Genomic DNA, 18,841 nt, shown 5'->3' with positions numbered 1-18,841 from the left:
GTTTCAGTTATGAAGGAGTAGTTGGTTTCACATTTGATCTCTGACTTCTGAATGTTAAATACTTGATTGATGATTTTTTGTTCTTAGTCTTGAGTTCTAATTATCAATCTCACCTCATATTGTTATGTAAATTTTACCATAGTCTTGCTGGTACTGTAGTATCAATGCAGAGTATATGTCTAAACCCCCCCCAGTGGATGCCTGAAACCACAGACAGTAATGAACCCTATGTATAGTGTTTTTTCCTGTACATGCATAGCTATGACAAAGTTTAATTTATAAATTAGACATGGTAAGAAATTAACAACAATAACTAATAATAAAGTTATATACTGTAATAAAGTTATGTGACTGTGGTCTGTCTCTCACAATATTGTACTGTGCTCAGCTGTCTGGTGATGTGAGGTGATAAAGTGCTTCTGTGAATGAGATGAAATAAGGTTAATGACAGGCGTTGTGTTGTAGCATTAGGCTAGTATTAATCTTCTGAGGATACGTTAGAAGGAGGATCATCTGCTTCTAGACAGCATTGACCACAGGTAACTGAAGCTGCAGAAAGCCAAAGTGTGGATAAGGTGATTTCCATTCTTGCTGGCTACGATCAGTTCAACCACAGCAACTAGTATGATCCTTACAAAAGATTAAACAAGTGATATTACTCCGCCAGTCAAAATATTGCAGTGGTTTTCTCTAAGAGTTTTTTTAAAAAAGTCCAAAGTCCTTATTATGGTCTGCAAGTTTCTGTGTGATCTGACACCAGGTTAAAATTTTTATCACTTGCTCCTGTCACAGGACTTTGCTCTTATTGTTCTTTCGTGTAGTGTTCTTACCCCAGATAGTCTGTGGACTCCTGTCATTTCATTCTTTGTTCATATACTGCTGCTTCCTTTGGTTTTCTCTGACCACTTTGTTAAAATAGTATATTTGTTAGTTTGTTCCTATAACTTGCCTTTCTTTTGTTTTATACCTGAGTCATTTCCATACATTTTATTATAATTTAATAGTTTATTATCCGTCTCTCTCATTCGCATGAAATCTTTGAAAGGTCATTGGCTCCTTTGTTCAGTGCTTTACCTAGTGTCTTAAATGGAACCTGACTCATAGGAAACTTAATTTTTTTTGTTGACTGAATAAATGAAGGAATGCTAGTATCTATACTCAAACTTTAGAAATAGCTTTGACTTATCTCACAATTTTTAGTCTTCTAGTGTTTTTACATAGTAGTATACTTTTGTTTTTTATAGATTTTTTAAAATCCTAATTATATATTCCCAGTGTTCTCATCCCAGTTGAACCATCCACACCTCTAGTTGGTCTTCCATGCTGCTGCTAGAGTGATTTTTGTTAAATGCTTCTCAAGTTGCCACCCTTTGGAATAAAATATTTTAAAATTCCTGAGCCTAATTGGACCTGTGGCTGTTGTCCTTCTCACTGACCTGTGCATGTACTCTATGTTCTACTAATATCCTTTTCATTGCAGTATTCTGAATGCTTTCATATGCTTCTCTCTTACTCCTATACCTTTATGTAAAGGCTTTCCCCTTTTTATCTTACTGCTAGATATTTTATTAGTGTGTGAATACATAAAACGTAACTCCTATCATGAGAAGGCTCTGGAAAAAGTTCTTTACATTTGAAGTGGTTGGGAGCCAAGTGTGTGTGTGTGTGTGTGTGTGTGTGTGTGTGTGTGTGTGTGTGTGTGTGTATACATATATATATATAAGCAAACCTTTCATTTTCTTCGCTGGGTACCTTTAATACATGGTGAGAGTTCATTTGTCATTTTTGATGAGTATTTAAAAAGTTGCTACAGTCTTGAAGAGCACCATAAACACTCTTTTGTAATGTTCTTTGTAATATGGAATTTATTTCAAAGGTATGGCTAATCTACAGATGTTGTAACTCACAGATTATTTTTAAAGGCTGTGCATGTATGAATGTATATTGAATCATTACCTTCAGCAAGACAAACTGAAAGGAATAGGGAAAATAATTTACGAAATTAAGAGTATTGCTTGTAGTATAACCTTTTTAGAAAATATGGTCCCTTGATCGGTTCTTCAAATTTAGATTTTTTTTGTTTGTATATTATTATGTGTGTGAATTAAAGGAGGGACTGATAAAGGAAATGAAATTATTTTATATAGGCAATTGAAGCTCTAAATATTTTCCATATCTGAGCCTGTTCAAAATAAGTACAGTGTCATAGAAGGGATCAGTGTGGCCTTTTGGGAAATGTAGACTATAGGAGTACATAGCAGTGTCTCAAAACTTGTATGTAGCAACTTTGCATCTAAAATAGTATAGAAATGTATAGTTTGCGATGTTGGTCTCTTTCAGAAGATACAGCTAAATAAAAGTAGAAAAGACTTAGCTAAATAAAACTAATAAGAAGTTATGTAGCAATAAACAAAGATGAGACCCTATAAGGAAGTTCTGGTTGTTTGATATAGCTTTTTTGAACAATTATTGCTATTACTGGTAATTTTAGGTCAGGTATTGTACCATGTGTTTATGTGAATTATTTCATTTGGTTATTGGAACATCCCTGTGTCTGTTTTTCAGTAAAAAAAAAAAAAAAAAAGGAACAGCTGTTCAGAGTTAGACATTTAATTTAAGTGATTACTTCCACCTACTCAATTGGGTATCTTCAAACCACTTATCAGTAGTTCCTTAAATTTTGGAGGGGGAGTCACAGAACCTTTTGAGAACCTCACAAAAGCTTACGGCCTGTTCGCCCTAGACAAATGTGCTTGTGGTCCCCTATAATAGGTCTTTATTTTTAGCATGCAATTTTGCAGAATTTCTAGATTACCTAAGTCACATACATGGACCCCACAATGTAATCTCTGATCTGTGTGTTCTTTTAATAAAGAAACTGATAAACTCTGTATTTTTTTCTTCCTCTACTACCTTTTATCACTTTAGGAAGGTAATATTTGTTTGCACTATGCCTTATTCTAGAAAGAATTTGAAGCAGCTGAAAGGAAATTATCAACTATCTCTAACTCTACTAGGTATATACCAAAATAAATACATAAATGCTGTTATGGCAAGTGAGATTCAGAAGTTCGATGGATGGGACACTTTTTAATGGTCACATTTGTTGGACTTTGCTTCAGAGCACCCTCATTCTGTTTCATGACTGTATGTGCGTATTTTGAAGTAATGTGAACTGTTACTTCTTCAGGGTAAACAGAGTAGCTCTGCCTAGAGATAAAAAATTAGAAAGGTAGTGCCTTCCAGCTTCATGATTGATTCGGTGATATTTCTCAGAGAATAATCTTTTCTTGATATTGTAATTCCATCAAATATAAATTACATAGAAAGGGTGTTGTAGTAAAAGTAGGATGGTAATAGTTTTCCTTATTAATGAACTAAAGTTATTGTACACTTAGTTAACTCATTGATATGTGGGCTAAGGATGAAGACTGTATTTAGATTATAACTCTTTGAGACTTTGGAGAAGAAAAGTTGTTATTTTACATGAGATCACTTTTAAAGGTCCATTATATGAAAAATAATTTAACCATTGGTAATTGTTGAGGACTAGTTATTTCACAACATTGGTTTTTAAATATAAAGTAATTTAGAATTTCAGAACGGGTTTCCTTACTTTTAAATATATTTTCATGTCACTGATGCTTCAATTCTGATATCTCACCTCTTTTGTTTTTCCCCCCTTGAATTGTCATCTAAAGTAAAAGCATTAAATTAGCTAAACATAATGAAGTATCTTACTGTATATATTTGCTTGGTTTTAGGTAAATTACTATAAAAGTAATGTTATAAAACTGTATACAGTGTTTGGGTTTAATTTTTCTACGTATGTGTTTTAACATTGACTTACAGTTATGTTGTGTGAATAATTGTATTTCTACTTTTTCCTTCAATCATTCTTAACATCGAATTTTTAAATGAACGGTAGCCCATCTGTGTAGGGCTCTTGTGACTGAATGATGTATTTTGTTTTGCTGTGGCACAGTTTTTAGACAGCCACTTTTGTTGTTAAATATTTTCATTTTCTATAGTACTTTTCATCCCTGTATATATGTACAGGAGTCACTTCACCCACCACCGAATTGCAGCCACTTCTGAGGTGGAACGCAGCAACTGTTTAACAGCGCACTTTCCCCTAGGTGCTGACAGCTGCAGAAGAAATTGTACATGGTCCTGTACAGAAGGTATTTCTCCACTGTGCCATCTGCAGAGTGAAACTGACTAGGAGTACTACATAGACTGTAAGTTTCTTGTGTACCCGTCCTAGACTGGAAAACCCAATAAGAGAGAATAACAAATAACTGGGAAGCATCATTTAAAAATGTATTGAGGTCATTTAAACTTAGTGCTGCTCTCCCTGGCTCTAAATTTTATTTTAACGTCATCTAATTTGTGATTGGTACTGAATTGAATAACAAACAAATAGATGCACTCCTTGGCAATTATTTTATTCTAAAAGCATATGAAACTAAAGTGCTTTCATAAATACTTCACTTTTAATGAAGCTTAAAAGAATCAATTTGTTTTTAAATATTTTCAAATAACCAAACCAATATTATATAAGATCTTAGAACTGTATTCTTAAAGTAGCAAATCAACTTAAAATTCAACAGGAACATCCTAATTAGCTTTCCTTATAGTGTTTTATGTTTTAGTTGCAATACTTTCATTCTTGTGGTGAAAGCTTTGCAACAAAGCCAGTTTATAATGAACCTAGTTTTGATTTTTTGTTTTAGAAGCTTTGAGTTTGATTTTTTTTTTTTTTTTTTTTTTTTTTTTTTTTTTTTTTTTTTTTTTTTTTTTTTTAGTGTATTGAAACAAAGCTTGGGAGAGAAGAAACAGTAAATATATGAAATTTCACTTAATGTATTTTAGTCTTTCTCTTCCATTTCATTATTTAATGATTTTCTTTTTCCTTTTGTAAAAGCTGTTTACCAGAGTGCTATCTTTAATAATAGTTTGGTATGTTTATGCCTTATAGGATAGGAAAATAACGTTAGAAGCTCCTGTGTCTATTGTTAAACAATATGATATGGATTGTTATATTTCATTGTTTTGCAAAATTTCTAGTCAATAATATGACTTACTATCTATTTTTGTGTGTGTGTGCATCTGTAGACATTTCTCTGGTGAGAAATTAGGATCTCTTAGTCTTCACAGAGTCTTAATTTTATGAAATATAGTGTCATTTGTTTTAGGTAACTTTAACTTACATCATAATTTAAATGATGTTTGTGTACATCTCTATGCCTATAGATTCTCAATGAAAGCAGATAAAAGCCTCTCTGGGCCACAGTTTACTTACTTGTAAAATGAGGTGGGTGGAAGAAATTATTTCTACAGACCCTTTATTTACGTGTTTTCTGTTTAACTCAGGGGTAGAATTCTATGTATATAGAATGTACCTTACATTGTGTAACCAAGATATTTTGGTGCAAGTGACTTTGTTCTAGTTAGAATATTATTTGTGTTAATTAAATGCCGAGTGATGGTATTTTAGAGTCAAAAGAAGAGGTCTGATTTCCAACAAAGATTTTTAACTGTCTCTAATTGTTAGTGGAATTACCTCGCTGTTTTGAAATAAACTTTTTTGAGAATAAATAAAATTCTCAACAACCTGTTCATCATAGAGGCATCTGGTAAATTTTTTAAAAACTAAGCTTTACATTCACAGTGGAATGCAGTTAAATATTACCAAAAACTAACTTTTTAATGAGATTTTCCCTCTTACTTAGACTTAATACTTCTTTCAGCAGTCAAAGCACTAAAGAAGTAAACATTCATATTTTAAAGAATATAGTTTAGACATAATATAATAATGTACTTATGTATCTTTAGCAAGAAGGTATTTTATCAGTATATGTAATATTTGATTTGCTAGAATTGGTTCTTTTGAATTTTCTACAAACAGTGTAATTGTAAGTATTGCTTCATCTCATTTATCTTAATAACTGAAGTTAATATATTTGACAGAATAGACCATATGCTTTATATACTGTTTTGGTGAAAAGTGCAAACTATACCTGTTGTGCATATCTGAGTATATAATTTTCAATTATACAGAGTTGTCATATATTAGACCTTCTGTGGATGATGTAAGTTTAGCAACTTAATAGATTCAGTTTTTAGCCAAATGAATCTTATACTTTAAAATACTTCAACGTATGTTATTTGGAAAAGGGAATTAGATGGAAACTTTCATTTTTATTGAATATACTTATGTATTCTATGAATTTTATGAACATGTACTACTTGTATAATCAAAAATAAAGGAAAATATTGGCATTTCAGTTAAAATGTATATTTGGAGCATTTGTTTAGTTTATTTAGAAATCACCTTCATTGCATAAAGTATCTTATAGATACTTATTATCTCTGTTTGAATGTTTGTTTCTCAAAGGGAAGGGTTTTCATATTATTCTGCAGGACCAGCATTGTGGTTGGGCTTATTATATAATTTATATTCATATAATAGTTTTTGAATTCAGAAGTAAATACTAGATCAGATTAACTAAATCTTAAAGAAACCTGTATTTTTTCCATCTTCCCCCATTATAATCTTCTGTTTGAAATAGAAAAATGACTTAATAGAAGTTCTTTGTTTCAACACTTGTATGGGGGTGTTTGACACTGCACCATTCCCAAGCATAATATTTTCATCTGGTCTTTATCATGAGCTACATAAAGAAATGCATTTAGTCTACTAAATGGAAAAACGATTGTAAAATATCTAAATTTCAAGTTTAAAACAAATGAACAGTAGCATTTTCTCTCATTTTTATAAAGTTGTAAGTAAATTATCAAAATGCTAGATCTGAAATAAAAATTGTAAGAACAAAAAAAAAAAAAAGAAAAAAGAAAAATGAGAGAAGTATGTAGATAAAATGAATTTTTAATACTTAATAATATGTACTTAGACTTATGGCAATAATGTTCTCTGACAACATATAGCTTTCAGTTGGAAGCTTTAAAAAGAAATACAGCACCAGCTGAAGAAATAGTGAAATTGATGAGAAAATAAAATGCAAGGAAATGTACTTTTGGTGTAGATTTTACTTAATTTAAACTAATTTTAAAGAACATTTTCATATAGAGTTTCAATCCATATTTTAAAATTCTCATATGCTCTCCTCAGTTTTACAAAATAACATCCTCTGTCTTTTCAATTAAAGGCATATTTTTATATTCATCCCAGATGTCTAAAAAACTATTTGTCTCATCAAATTTGTTTGAGCAGAATCTTGTCATGTAATTTCAGATGTTTCATTGTGAATAATGAGGAAATGATTTTGTAATTTCACATTAGGTGGACAATTCTTTTTATACTAAATGGTTAATATTTGAGTTTATTTAATAAACTTTAGTATTCAGACATTATCTTCTGTCATCCGAAATACAATTTATATCCATTGAATAATATTTGCAGTTTGAATTTATATAGAAACAAATGTGAGGAATTTTTTTTTTCAAAGAACCTCACACCAGTTATATGAAGTTAAAATACTCATATAATTACCTCAGTCTTTGATATTCATGTGTTACGTATCAGTTAAGTCCAGCCACTTTTTATGAATTTTGCAGATATTTCTCATGTACATTTAATTAGTTGAAAAATTTAAAAGTCTAAATTTGTATAAAGAACTATGCCACAAATCTCTTTCATAGTAAGTTGACATACCTTTATTACCTAAAATTTGCTTAATCCCTGAAATTTCTATGTGTCATAGGTAAAGTGTTTTACATAGGTAAAAGTGTTTGTGTGTGTGTGTGTGTGTGTGTGTGTGTGTGTGTGTGTACGCGTGTTCAAGTGCACGCATGTGATATACTTTATGAAGCATGGCCTGGAATCCTGACTGCCACTTTGTAGCTATTTAAATAAAGTATAAATTGTTTAATAACTGTAAGTTTTTTTTTTTTTAATCTGTTAATAGGAAATCATTACACCTACCTCACAGGGTTGTTGTGAGGAAAAACAGTAAAACATATGTGAAAGTGCTTTGCATATGCTGGATAGGCAGTATATAAAAAATGAGTGTTAGTAGAACTTCAGTGGACCTCATTTTTATCTTATGATAAAATCTATATTCTGTGCATGTGATCTGACTCCCTCTTTATGTCCTCAACCTCATTTCTTTCCTTGCAGACTGCATATATTGATTAATTGATGCCAAGTGCTTTGCAGTTCTTAGAATATGTCATGCCTTCTTTGGGTCTTTGTGTGCTTGCAACATTCTTTCCAACTACTCACACACCCCTTTTCCCCAGACTGCTATCATCTGTGTAACTCAACCTCATTCTTCAGGTCTTCCTTTACAGATTTCTCCTTAACTAAGATATTTCCTACTCATCCTTAACCTCTTATACTCCTGTTAGATGACCCTTGTATATATATGGTCCTCTGGGCTTTGCTCGTGCCTATGCTAGCAGTTAGCTCATGTATTATTACTGCCTTTGTGCTTGTCTGTTTCCTCTGTAAACTCGTTGAGAGTGGAGTCTGCCTTTAACTTCTTTAACTCAGTACTTAAGAGTTTCTGCAACTCAGGAAACAGTGAGCATTTTATAAATAGATGTAAGTTCTCCCTAAACAAATTCATAACACATGATTCATACTCCTTAAAAAAATGTTTAATTCTGTATTTATAGGATAGATTTTAAGCTCCATAATAAACAGATCAAAATTACGGCATTTTTATAATTGACTACTTTACTCACCATTTGTCACTCTTAATGGATTTATTAAGAGGTGAACTCACCAGGGTGCAAGTGGAAAGTTACTTTATTCTTTCCTGTCATGGCACCTGAAATCCCACCTTGAATATTTTCTTTTCTGCTTCTCGATACATGCTTTTCAAGTGTCCATCTCTTCTCTGCTCTTGTTCTTCTTCCTCTTGCTCTTTTCTTTCTCTTGTTCTTTTCATTCTCTCTTCAATACTTTCTTTGCTTACTCCCTGGCATTTGAAAATATACTAACTTTTCAGATAACTTTTTTTTTAAAAAGAAGGCTATGAAATTAAAATTCCAAATTCTCATCCAATGTGAAAATTTTCGCTTATGTCAGCTTTGTTTAAAGAAGGCTTGGGGTGCCGGGGTCAATTGGTTTAGCTTTTGACTCTTGATTTCTGCTTGGGTCATGATCTCACAGTCATGAGATAGAGACCTGCATTGGGCTCTGTGCTGACCATGGAGCCTGCTTGGGATTCTCTCTGCCTCTCTGTCTGCCCTTCCCCCATTCATGTTCTCTTTAACACACTCACTCTCTGTCAAAATAAATAAACATTTAAAAGAATTTTTAAAGATTAAAAAGGAATAAAGAAGGCCTACAAACCTGAGTAGAGACATGTCAACTAGTGGACATTTGTATTAATGTCATTTTGCCTTAGTTTTTCTCCCAGCTTCTCATGCTGCTCCTGGTGGGTCTTCCAAAGTTTAATGTTAGAAATGAAGAACTAATTGGCAATAAAGGCATGTTGGAAGTTTAACTTTTTTGCTTTCCTGGATTTATCAGACTCCCACTGTTGGGGGCCACCCCAGTTGTAATTCCTTGATACAGTTGAGACTTCCTTTGTTGGTCTTCTTTTGACTACTATCCTTAGTTTCTGACTTTCTAGTCTATGTTGAACCTCTTTCTTCTGGGGTTATCTTGTTCCCTTTGCAGTCCTCTGTGTAGAATTCCTTTAAAAATGGCTCAACGCCAATTCCTTTCCCAGGAGTCCTTGGAAAATGTCCCATTGGAAAATGTAATTCTTTACTTCAAACTCTCAAATTGGCTATTTCTAAGGTAGTAGCCCCAGACTAAGGGCATCTTAACCTCTTGCCTTTAGATGTTTTTAGGCCTAGGTCCAGTTCCTGTATCATTCGTTTAATGCCCTGTATCCTAAGGGACATAGGCCAAACTATGAGTGGGTCGCTGTTCTATTTCTTCCTCAAACAATGTAAGCTCCTCTCCTCCAGTATATACTTATATTTTTTATATGAGTGATGGATTAAACAATGCCTGAGCAATTTTTGACCACATTTTTCCAAATGTTGCATAGATGAGCTGTTACCTCAGGTATAGTACTTAGAACCTTTTGTTGTCAGCTTTGGTTCCTATCTGAAACTGAGAAAACAAGAAAATGGCCATAATGGTCAGCTTGCATTTCTAGAAATTTCTGTGAACATTCATCCATTTCTATATTTCTGTGCCTTGTGTTAGGTTATACTGTGAGTTTGTAATGTCCTTCCTACTTTTTCCTCCTGGTGGAATCCTTCCCAGTCTTTGATGACCAATTTGGGGGAAATCTCTGTTGGTGCCTGCAGTTAGAATAACTTCTGTCTACTGTGTTCTCACAAATACTTTGTGTGAAGTGTTATTGTATTACTTATAAATTTGTCTGACTAGATTGAGAGCATTTTTTAGATAGCCACTGACTTATTGGTGAACCCCTTGCCACTTGGTCTCTATTATGTGTTTCATATATTATTTGGTAAATTAATCTCTTCTGAACACTGAGATTAAACTTTGTAAAATTATTGTTAAGTAATTAATATTTACATTCTTATTTATTTCTGTCCATATTTCAAAAAATATTTGAGGCGGTAAGGATTATATTTTATGCCTTTGATTTTTGTCTCCCAGTGTTATTGCTCTTTGTCTCTTCTTAGGCACATTCATTCTTTCAGTTCTGGTTTTCATTCAGTTTTCTCCATTTCTCCCTGCATTCCTAATATTTCTTCCTTGTTTTGTTTTTCTTCCTTATTTTATTCCAGTTTTCCAATTGACGGATTTAACTATGAGAAGTAAAGATAACCAGGTATTCCAAGCAGGTTCAGGCTGAAAGTTTAAAAAAAAAAAAGTAAATATGACAGATCTCCAGACTAGTTGAATTTCAAGCAGTATAGATGCCAGAAATTGTAATTTATGTGATTATTTGTCTGCAGTCATATTGCTTATACCAATAGATTTTTGTGTGTTTTCATAAGAAGGAATAAACTATAAAAGATAAAACTATAAAAGATGAAACTATAAAAGATGGCCAAGTGATTGATTTTCAATTTTAGATATCAAGAAACACTGTTTATTTCTATTCATTATCCCACTTTCTAATCACTACAGTTATTCAAATATCTATTTACCTTACAAAATTAGTAAAATTAATTATTGAATTTTTTACTTAGTTTAAGGTGAATATTACTCTATGATTAAAGTTTGATATTAAGAAGAACAAAATTCCATTTTTCTAAGTTTTTGTGAACATATTGACAAAGCTAAAATCCAGGAGAGTTTTTAGGAAACATCTCGTATGGATCAGTTATCAAATAGGAAAATTAATGCTAAAACATATAGTTTTTCTAACTATACCATCTGAAATGTACTTCTCTTTTAAATATTCATTATTCTGTTTTCTTTTCCTTTTAATGGCTATTTCTGGTTTTCAGGTGTGGTTTTGTATAGGACTTTAAGAAACCCTCTTTTGGTGGGTCAAGTAAAATGTTAAAAAAGTAAATATTATATGGGGCGCCTGGGTGGCGCAGTCGGTTAAGCCTCCGACTTCAGCCAGGTCACGATCTCGCGGTCCGTGAGTTCGAGCCCCGCGTCGGGCTCTGGGCTGATGGCTCAGAGCCTGGAGCCTGTTTCCGATTCTGTGTCTCCCTCTCTCTCTGCCCCTTCCCCTTTCATGCTCTGTCTCTCTCTGTCCCAAAAATAAATAAAAAACATTGAAAAAAAAAATTTAAAAAAAGTAAATATTATAAACATTAAAATTCATCAAAACCTAGTTCTTTATTTTATATGTAAGCCTATGTAATGTCCTAGGCAAAATACCTTACTTATATTATAGATATACATGCACATAATAAGGAAATTGGCCATTAATTGATATTTCTTTTTTATGCTTGTTTCTGAAATGCTAGCTCCACGTTTTCCCCTTTGCTGCAGGCTATGACAGATTCAGCATGTCTGAAACCAAAGTAGATATTTAGTTCTCTATTCTCATTCTGCCTTCCAAGTCAATCATTCTTGCTTATGACTTCAGTGTATATACCTTGCGACCAAGAGTCACAATAATACCATTCTCTCCTCTCCTTTGACTTGAATGTCATCCTATTTATTTTCACATCTTAATTATTTTGCTTTTGAGATGTATCTTGAATCAGTAAGCTCCATTCTATATATCCATTGATAAACTCTAACTCATTATTTTATCACTTGCCAAGATTCATGTACTAGATTTGTCTTTCTGTTTATATTACATTTTTCTTGAGGATGGGAACCACATTATATTCACCTTGGTACTTTCCATGGAGAATAGTCTCAGTAAATCCTTTCTAAGCTTACTCAGCTAATTGTGAAGTTGATTCTTTGTATTGAAGCCTTAAAAATATTGAATGGGTTGCTAAAACACAGACCAGTGCCACAGTTAAAATGAATCACGCATTGTTCCAACTTGATGATACTCCTATTAGTGTTAACACTACCAGAAAAGTGCTTTAAGTGAATTCTGAATAATCTCTTAAGAACCCTTGGCTTTGTACTAATTATATTAAAACAGATTTTCTTGCCAATATGCTAGTATATATGCTGGTGTGTAGGCTCTTGCTATAACTATCCCATTAAAAAAATACATATAGTTATATGCCATCTTGAAAATGTAGCAGAAGTCTTGGTTACTTCTCTTTTTATATTAGTCCCTTTCTAGATCTTTCAGAGATAAATAATACAAATGGGAAGCGAGCTTCTTTGGAAATCTTGGAAAAGTCTTCACCCCAACTACCAATCCCACTGTGGATCTCGATTTATCCTAGTAAGGGGTTACAGTGGCCTCCTAAGAGGAGTAACTTTACTACAGCCTATATTAGTGCTTCCTGTGCTGGAACTTACAGAAAACTTATTTTCCCTTTTGCTTCTTCTCATTGTAATCTTTGAAAATAATCACTGGTTTCTGGTAATTTACATTATGAAGATGCTCTCATTTCAGACTTGATAAAATATGAATATGTGCTTTTCTGATCTTTTAGAGTGTTTTGTAAAATTATTTGAATGAGTGTTAGTATTTATATAGAAATAAGATGACCTTTTAAATGTTTTTGAAAAATATTATTTTCAGTTTATAATTTTATTTTGATCAGTATGGTCTGATATTTTCTTTATTCCTCTCCTGTTTCTTTTAATATGTACTTAGTATGTATACATCTTTATCCAGATCTTTCGTTATACACATACAAATGTGTACATAAGAACTTTTAATTTTGTAGTCATCTTTTTATATTCTCATATCTCAGTTATTTCTTTGAAATGATAAGTTTTCAGATTAGTTTAATTTTGTTTTTGCTATATAAAAATACATTTTGAAACCTGTATAGGTTTTTTTATCTATTTTCCAGATTTATATAAACTTAGCCATATGTTGCTTTTATACCCTAGACATTATATGATATTTATGCTTTACATGTCACTTAGTACATTAAATATAATTAACATTCTTTTGTATAATATTTAATTATTTTTACTCTTCCATTTATTCAATCAATTTTTAGTGATACAACGCACTGTCTTACATGGTGGGAATGCAGAAAGTCTTGGCTCTTACGGAGCTTTTATTCTTGTTGGTGAAGAGGGAGAGAAACATATAACACTAAATAAATAAGCATAATTTTTTTATTTTATTTATTTATTTATTTATTTATTTATTTATTTATTTATTTATTTATTTAAATGTTTATTTATTTTAGATAGAGACAGAGAGACAGAGCACGAGCAGGGGGGGAGGGGCAGAGAGAGAGGGAGATGCAGAATCCGAAGCAGGCTCCAGGCTCTGAGGTGTCAGCACATACCCTGACACGGGGCTGGAATTCATGAACCATGAGATCGTGACCTGAGCCAAAGTCCGATGTTTAACTGATTGAGCCACCCAGGTGCCCCTAAAAACACGTAATTTTAGATACGCATAAATACCATGAAGGAAAGGGGTACTTGGGTGGCTCAATCAGTTAAGCATCTAACTCTTTGGCCTCAGGTCATGATTTCATGGTTTATGAGTTCAAGCTCCGCATCTGGCTCTGTGTTGACAGCGTGAAGCCTGCTTGGGATTCTCTCTCTTTCTCTCTGCCCCTCCCCTGCTCACATGCACTCTCTCTCTCTCTAAATAAATAAATAGATGAATAAATAAACTTAAAAAAATATTATGAAGGAAATAAATGCATGTGATAAAAAAAAATATTGAGGAGGAGTATACTTTAGCTAGGATATCAAAAGGAAACCTCAAAGACAGGACATTTGAGTTGAGCTCTAAATGATTAGGAGGAAGAAAATCACATTCCGGTTGTCAGGAATAGCAAGGACAAAGTTTTTGGATATGAATGAGTTTGGCATGTTGAAAAACAGAAAGAAATGTTGTGTGTTGAACATTGTTAGAAGAGAGAGTGTGGCAGGAGGTGAGGTCTTTGAAATAATGCAGGCCAGATCAAATGGGTCATAGTAAGAAGTTGCAATTACAGTATAGTTACAATGTGAAGACATTGGGTATTTGAGTTTTATGATGATTAGCACTGAGGACATTACTCTTGCTGTGTGGAAGATAAACAGGGAAAAGGAGTGAGGGTCTAGGAGAGGTAATTATTAGGAAGTTCTTGCAGTAGTTCAAGAAGTTATGGTGTCTAGGATTAGAGTTTTTGGCAGTAGAAATAATGAGAGGTGATTTATTTTAGAGGAGCACTGATAGAATTTGTGAATGGATTAGAAAGGGTATTGTCAACAGTATCAGACATAAGTAAACATGAAGTAGTTCTTGAAAATATCATTCAATGGACTTGGACTTTTCTGTGGTAAAAATGTACCATAATTTATTTAAATTACACTCTATTTTTATTTTTTCCTTAGTATAAATAACATTAACCTTTCATCATTTTCTTACCTCACTGTCATTGTATATAAATAATGATTTGTGATGGCTTGCCAATTTGAATGGTAGAAAATTATATCTTACTCACTAGACTAAAATTTTAATGTGTATATTGACAGGTTGTAGTTTTTCAATTGTGAATTATTTCTGGCCTTGTTTATTTTGAGATGTTATTTTCCTTATTGATTTGAAAGGCCACATTAGTTATAGAGAGCTAAACATCCCCAAATTATTTGGTTTTGAGATTTTTTTTTTTATTCTTATATTAGTCTCCTCCATGTCCTTTATGTCCTAGACACTTCAGCTATTTCTAACCTCTTTCTTGCCTCATGGAATTGGCACTTGCGATTCTCCATTTTTTGGATCCCTCTTCAGCCAGTCTTCAATGGTGGGCTGTGTTTCAGCTCAAATATTACCTCCTTAGAAGAGCTGTTCCCAGCTTCCTACCATAAGATTCCTTCTCATGCCTTTCACATCCTGTCACGTTATTGCCTGTGTTCCCCCCACCCCTACCCGCACCCCGCCCCCGCCAGGCTTTTAAAGTCATCCTGGCGCTTATCACAGTCTGGAGTTACTCATTGCTTACTTATTACTTGTTCTTTCCAATGAGAATGAAAGAACCATGAGGGTAGGTGTCTACTCTGAATTTGTTTACTCTTGGACCTCTCAGGCTAGAATATTGTTGGGCATTACCACACAATATATGTTATAGGGTGAATAATATAGGAATATTAGCTGTTTGTGCCATATGCTTGTGTTTTTCTCCCCTTTTGTCAATTGCCTTCATTCTGATTCCTGTACTTTTTACATGAAGAATTTTCTGTTTTCATAGAGTCAAATCCATGAAGTGTTTTTATATATTACCTTTTCATTACTTTTAGAAGGAAAAGAAAAACTTTCTCAACTGGAGATATTCCATTTTCCTGTGTTCTAATTAAAATGTTTCTGAATATAAAGTTACTTATTTTCAAGAACTAGAGAAGTTATTGAAGGTAAAAATAGCTCTTATAAATATGTTTCTGTGCTTTCATCTAATCTTACTGCACATTTATTTATAAAATAGAGATTATACTGTATATAGAGCTTTTCATCTTTTTTCACTTAATATTATACCTGGTGCATTATTTAGATGATATATATTCTTCATTCTTCACAAGTGTAGTTCTTTTAAGGTCTTAAAAAGATTAAGGTTTGCAGAATATTCCACCTTAGGTATTTGTTATAATATATTTAGTCTCTTATTACATACTTGTTTCAGTCTTTTTTGCTATAAATAACAGTGCATAGTACTGTATTTAAGTTTTTGTGTTCACTTATGATTATTCTCTTATAAATTACAAAGCATAGAATAATGGATTTACTGAGTCATAGGAGACATGCAGTATTATAAAATGCTTATAGATTCAGTGCCAAACTATACTTCAAAAGTTTTTTTTATATACTTCAGAAAGATTTAAGTAAGTTTACACTCCTAGTAGTAGTAGTAGTGGTGGTGGTGGTGGTGGTGTGTGTCTGTGTGTGTTTCTCAACAGATTTTCTGATTCCCAATAATTATGTGCATTTAAAATCTTGGCCCATTTCTCCCAATCTGCATCTCCCCCACCATCAAAAAATTATGTAAAACAATTATGGTGTTTTTCACCTACAAAATTAAGTATTTTTTATATAGTCAGCTCTATGATATTTTCCATTTTCCTTTCATGTCTGTGCTGAAAATAACTTTCTTCGTTCTGAGGTTAAATATATGCTTACTTATGGTTTGATCTAGTTTTTTACTTTGCAGTTCTCTAATTTATGTAGAATTTATTTTAAGATATTTCAGAAGAAAAGTTCTCACTGTATTTTCTCTAAGTAGTAATCCAGTTATGCTAGATATATAATTTTTAAGTAATCACCATTTACTGTTTTCATGCTAAATTTTTATGTATTCCTGGGATTGGGGGAGAAAGGTTGTTTATTCTGGGTCTTTTGTTGTACTAATTTGATGTTATTCATTATTGTTTCATAGTATCTTTTTGTTTTGAGTTATCCACTACGGTAATAATTCCCTAATTTTATTATCCTTTATCTTAACAACTGTTCTAGTATATTATTCCATTTCTTTTTCCTAATGAATTTAGAATAATTTTGCAAATATCCTTTCCAAATAAGGTATTCCTGTTTTTTATGTTAGTGAAATTATGTTAAAACTGTTGACTTGTTTGCATAAGATATTCTTAGAGGATTTCAGATATGAGCTGAGATTACTTTTTCTTTTCTGTCTCAGGAGAGCTTTTTCTATACAGATGTCCAACACATTTCATTTAAGATCATTCTTAGTTGTTTATTTAATTTAAAGTCATTCCTATTTCCTCCTTTAAATTTTTTTTTTTAATTTATGTATTGAACTGGTTTTTGTAGGTCTTTAGTGTGTTAGTTTTCTGTGGTCACTAGACAATTACCACAAATTTTGTGTCTTAAAACAGCACAAGACTTGTTCTCTTCAGTTATGGTTGCCAAAAGCCCAAAATTATTGGACTAAAGTAAAGTGTTGATAGGGCTGTTTCCTTTGGAGGCCATAAGGGAGAATCACTTTCCTTCCCTGTTGTGGTTTCTGGAGGCTGCCTGTTTTCCTTGACTTATGACCCTTCCTTGAATCACTACAAGGTCTTGCTTCTGTCATCACATGTACTTCCTCCTTTGACCTTCTTGTCTCCCTCTTATAAGAATCCTTTTGATTATGTTCAGGGCCCATTTGGACAATCTAGAATAATCTCACCATCTGAAGATCTTTAATTGAATTACATCTGCAAGTTCCCTTTTCTGTATAAGAGAACATTCACAGGTTCTAGGAATTAAGATATGGATATTTGAGAGGCCATTATTTAGCCTGTCACATATGGGAAAATTTTTAAATTTTGATACTATTTTAAATTTCTATTTTATTAACTTTTACATTAAGTATGATTGCATTTACTTCATTTTCTAAACAGTCATGAAATCGTAAGTGATGGTAACTTTTTCTCTAGCTTATAGTAGTAACTTTATGCGTTTGATTCTATTTCTGTCTTATTGCTGCTTTCAATTTTTAATGCAAATGTCCAAGATATTTTCTTCTTAATTATTATATTTACTGTTAGTTTAGAATAGGTATTTTTTTAATTACAGTAAAGTAATTTGTTCATTATCTTCCTGTTCCCTGCTTTTTTGACATATTTGTGTTATAGTTATATACAACCAAATATTAACCCACACTTGCATTTCTGGATTAAACTGTATTTGACTATAGTATATCAGTTTTTCAGTACAGTACTGGATTAATTTACCAGTACTTTATAAAGATTTTTTAAATGTTCATATTAATAAACGTGATTCATTTATGTGTGGTTGGCTTAATGTATGACTTGCTTTTCCATTTGGAATATCAGGGTTATGCTAATTAATAAAATGAATTTACAGGTATATTTTTCTCTATAGACTGGAATAATTTTTATAGCATTAAATTGTTTGAAGTTTCAAGTTTGAAAATCATTTAGTTTGAAAGATCACATAAAACAATTTGAGCTCAGAGCTCATTTGAATATAAGTTTTTGAAAGACTTTTTCATTTCTTTGGTTATTTAATTTTTGTTTGAGTAAATTTTGAAAATTTACATTGCTCCTAGTGAGTAGTCCATTCTACCAAGATTTTAAAGGAACATTTGTCATTCTTACTATATGTTAAGCATCGTTCCAGGTTCTGTACATGCAAAAATAAAGAATAAGGCATTCTTTTTTTATTTTTATTTTATTTTTTAACATTTATTTATTTTTGAGACAGAGACAGAGCATGAACAGGGGAGGGGCAGAGAGAGAGGGAGACACAGAATCTGAAACAGGCTCCAGGCTCTGAGCTGTCAGCACAGAGCCCGACGCGGGGCTCGAACTCACGGACCGTGAGATCATGACCTGAGCCGAAGTCGGACGCTTAACCGACCAAGCCAC

The 18,841-nt window shown here is 32.5% G+C and overlaps 1 protein-coding gene across 6 annotated transcripts in view; it reads left to right on the top strand.

Annotated features, from left to right (window-relative positions):
* NOVA1 (NOVA alternative splicing regulator 1) overlaps positions 1 to 18,841 on the top strand; it is a 150,312-nt gene that overhangs the window by 45,044 nt on the left and 86,427 nt on the right. Inside the window, exon 2 of one of the 6 annotated variants that reach the window (XM_053889314.1) lies at positions 4,140 to 4,241. The exons of the other annotated variants lie outside the window; for them this stretch is intronic. The gene's annotated coding sequence lies outside the window, so the exon portion shown is untranslated. The remainder of the gene's footprint in view (positions 1 to 4,139; positions 4,242 to 18,841) is intronic. 6 annotated transcript variants of the gene reach the window in all.

The sequence above is a fragment of the Panthera pardus genome, unplaced genomic scaffold (genome assembly GCF_024362965.1).
Source record: "Panthera pardus isolate Hobbes unplaced genomic scaffold, ASM2436296v1 HiC_scaffold_24, whole genome shotgun sequence".
Classification (NCBI taxonomy): Eukaryota; Metazoa; Chordata; class Mammalia; order Carnivora; family Felidae; genus Panthera; species Panthera pardus.
Note: the sequence above shows the minus strand (reverse complement) of the source record. Positions and strands in the feature narration are given on the sequence as shown.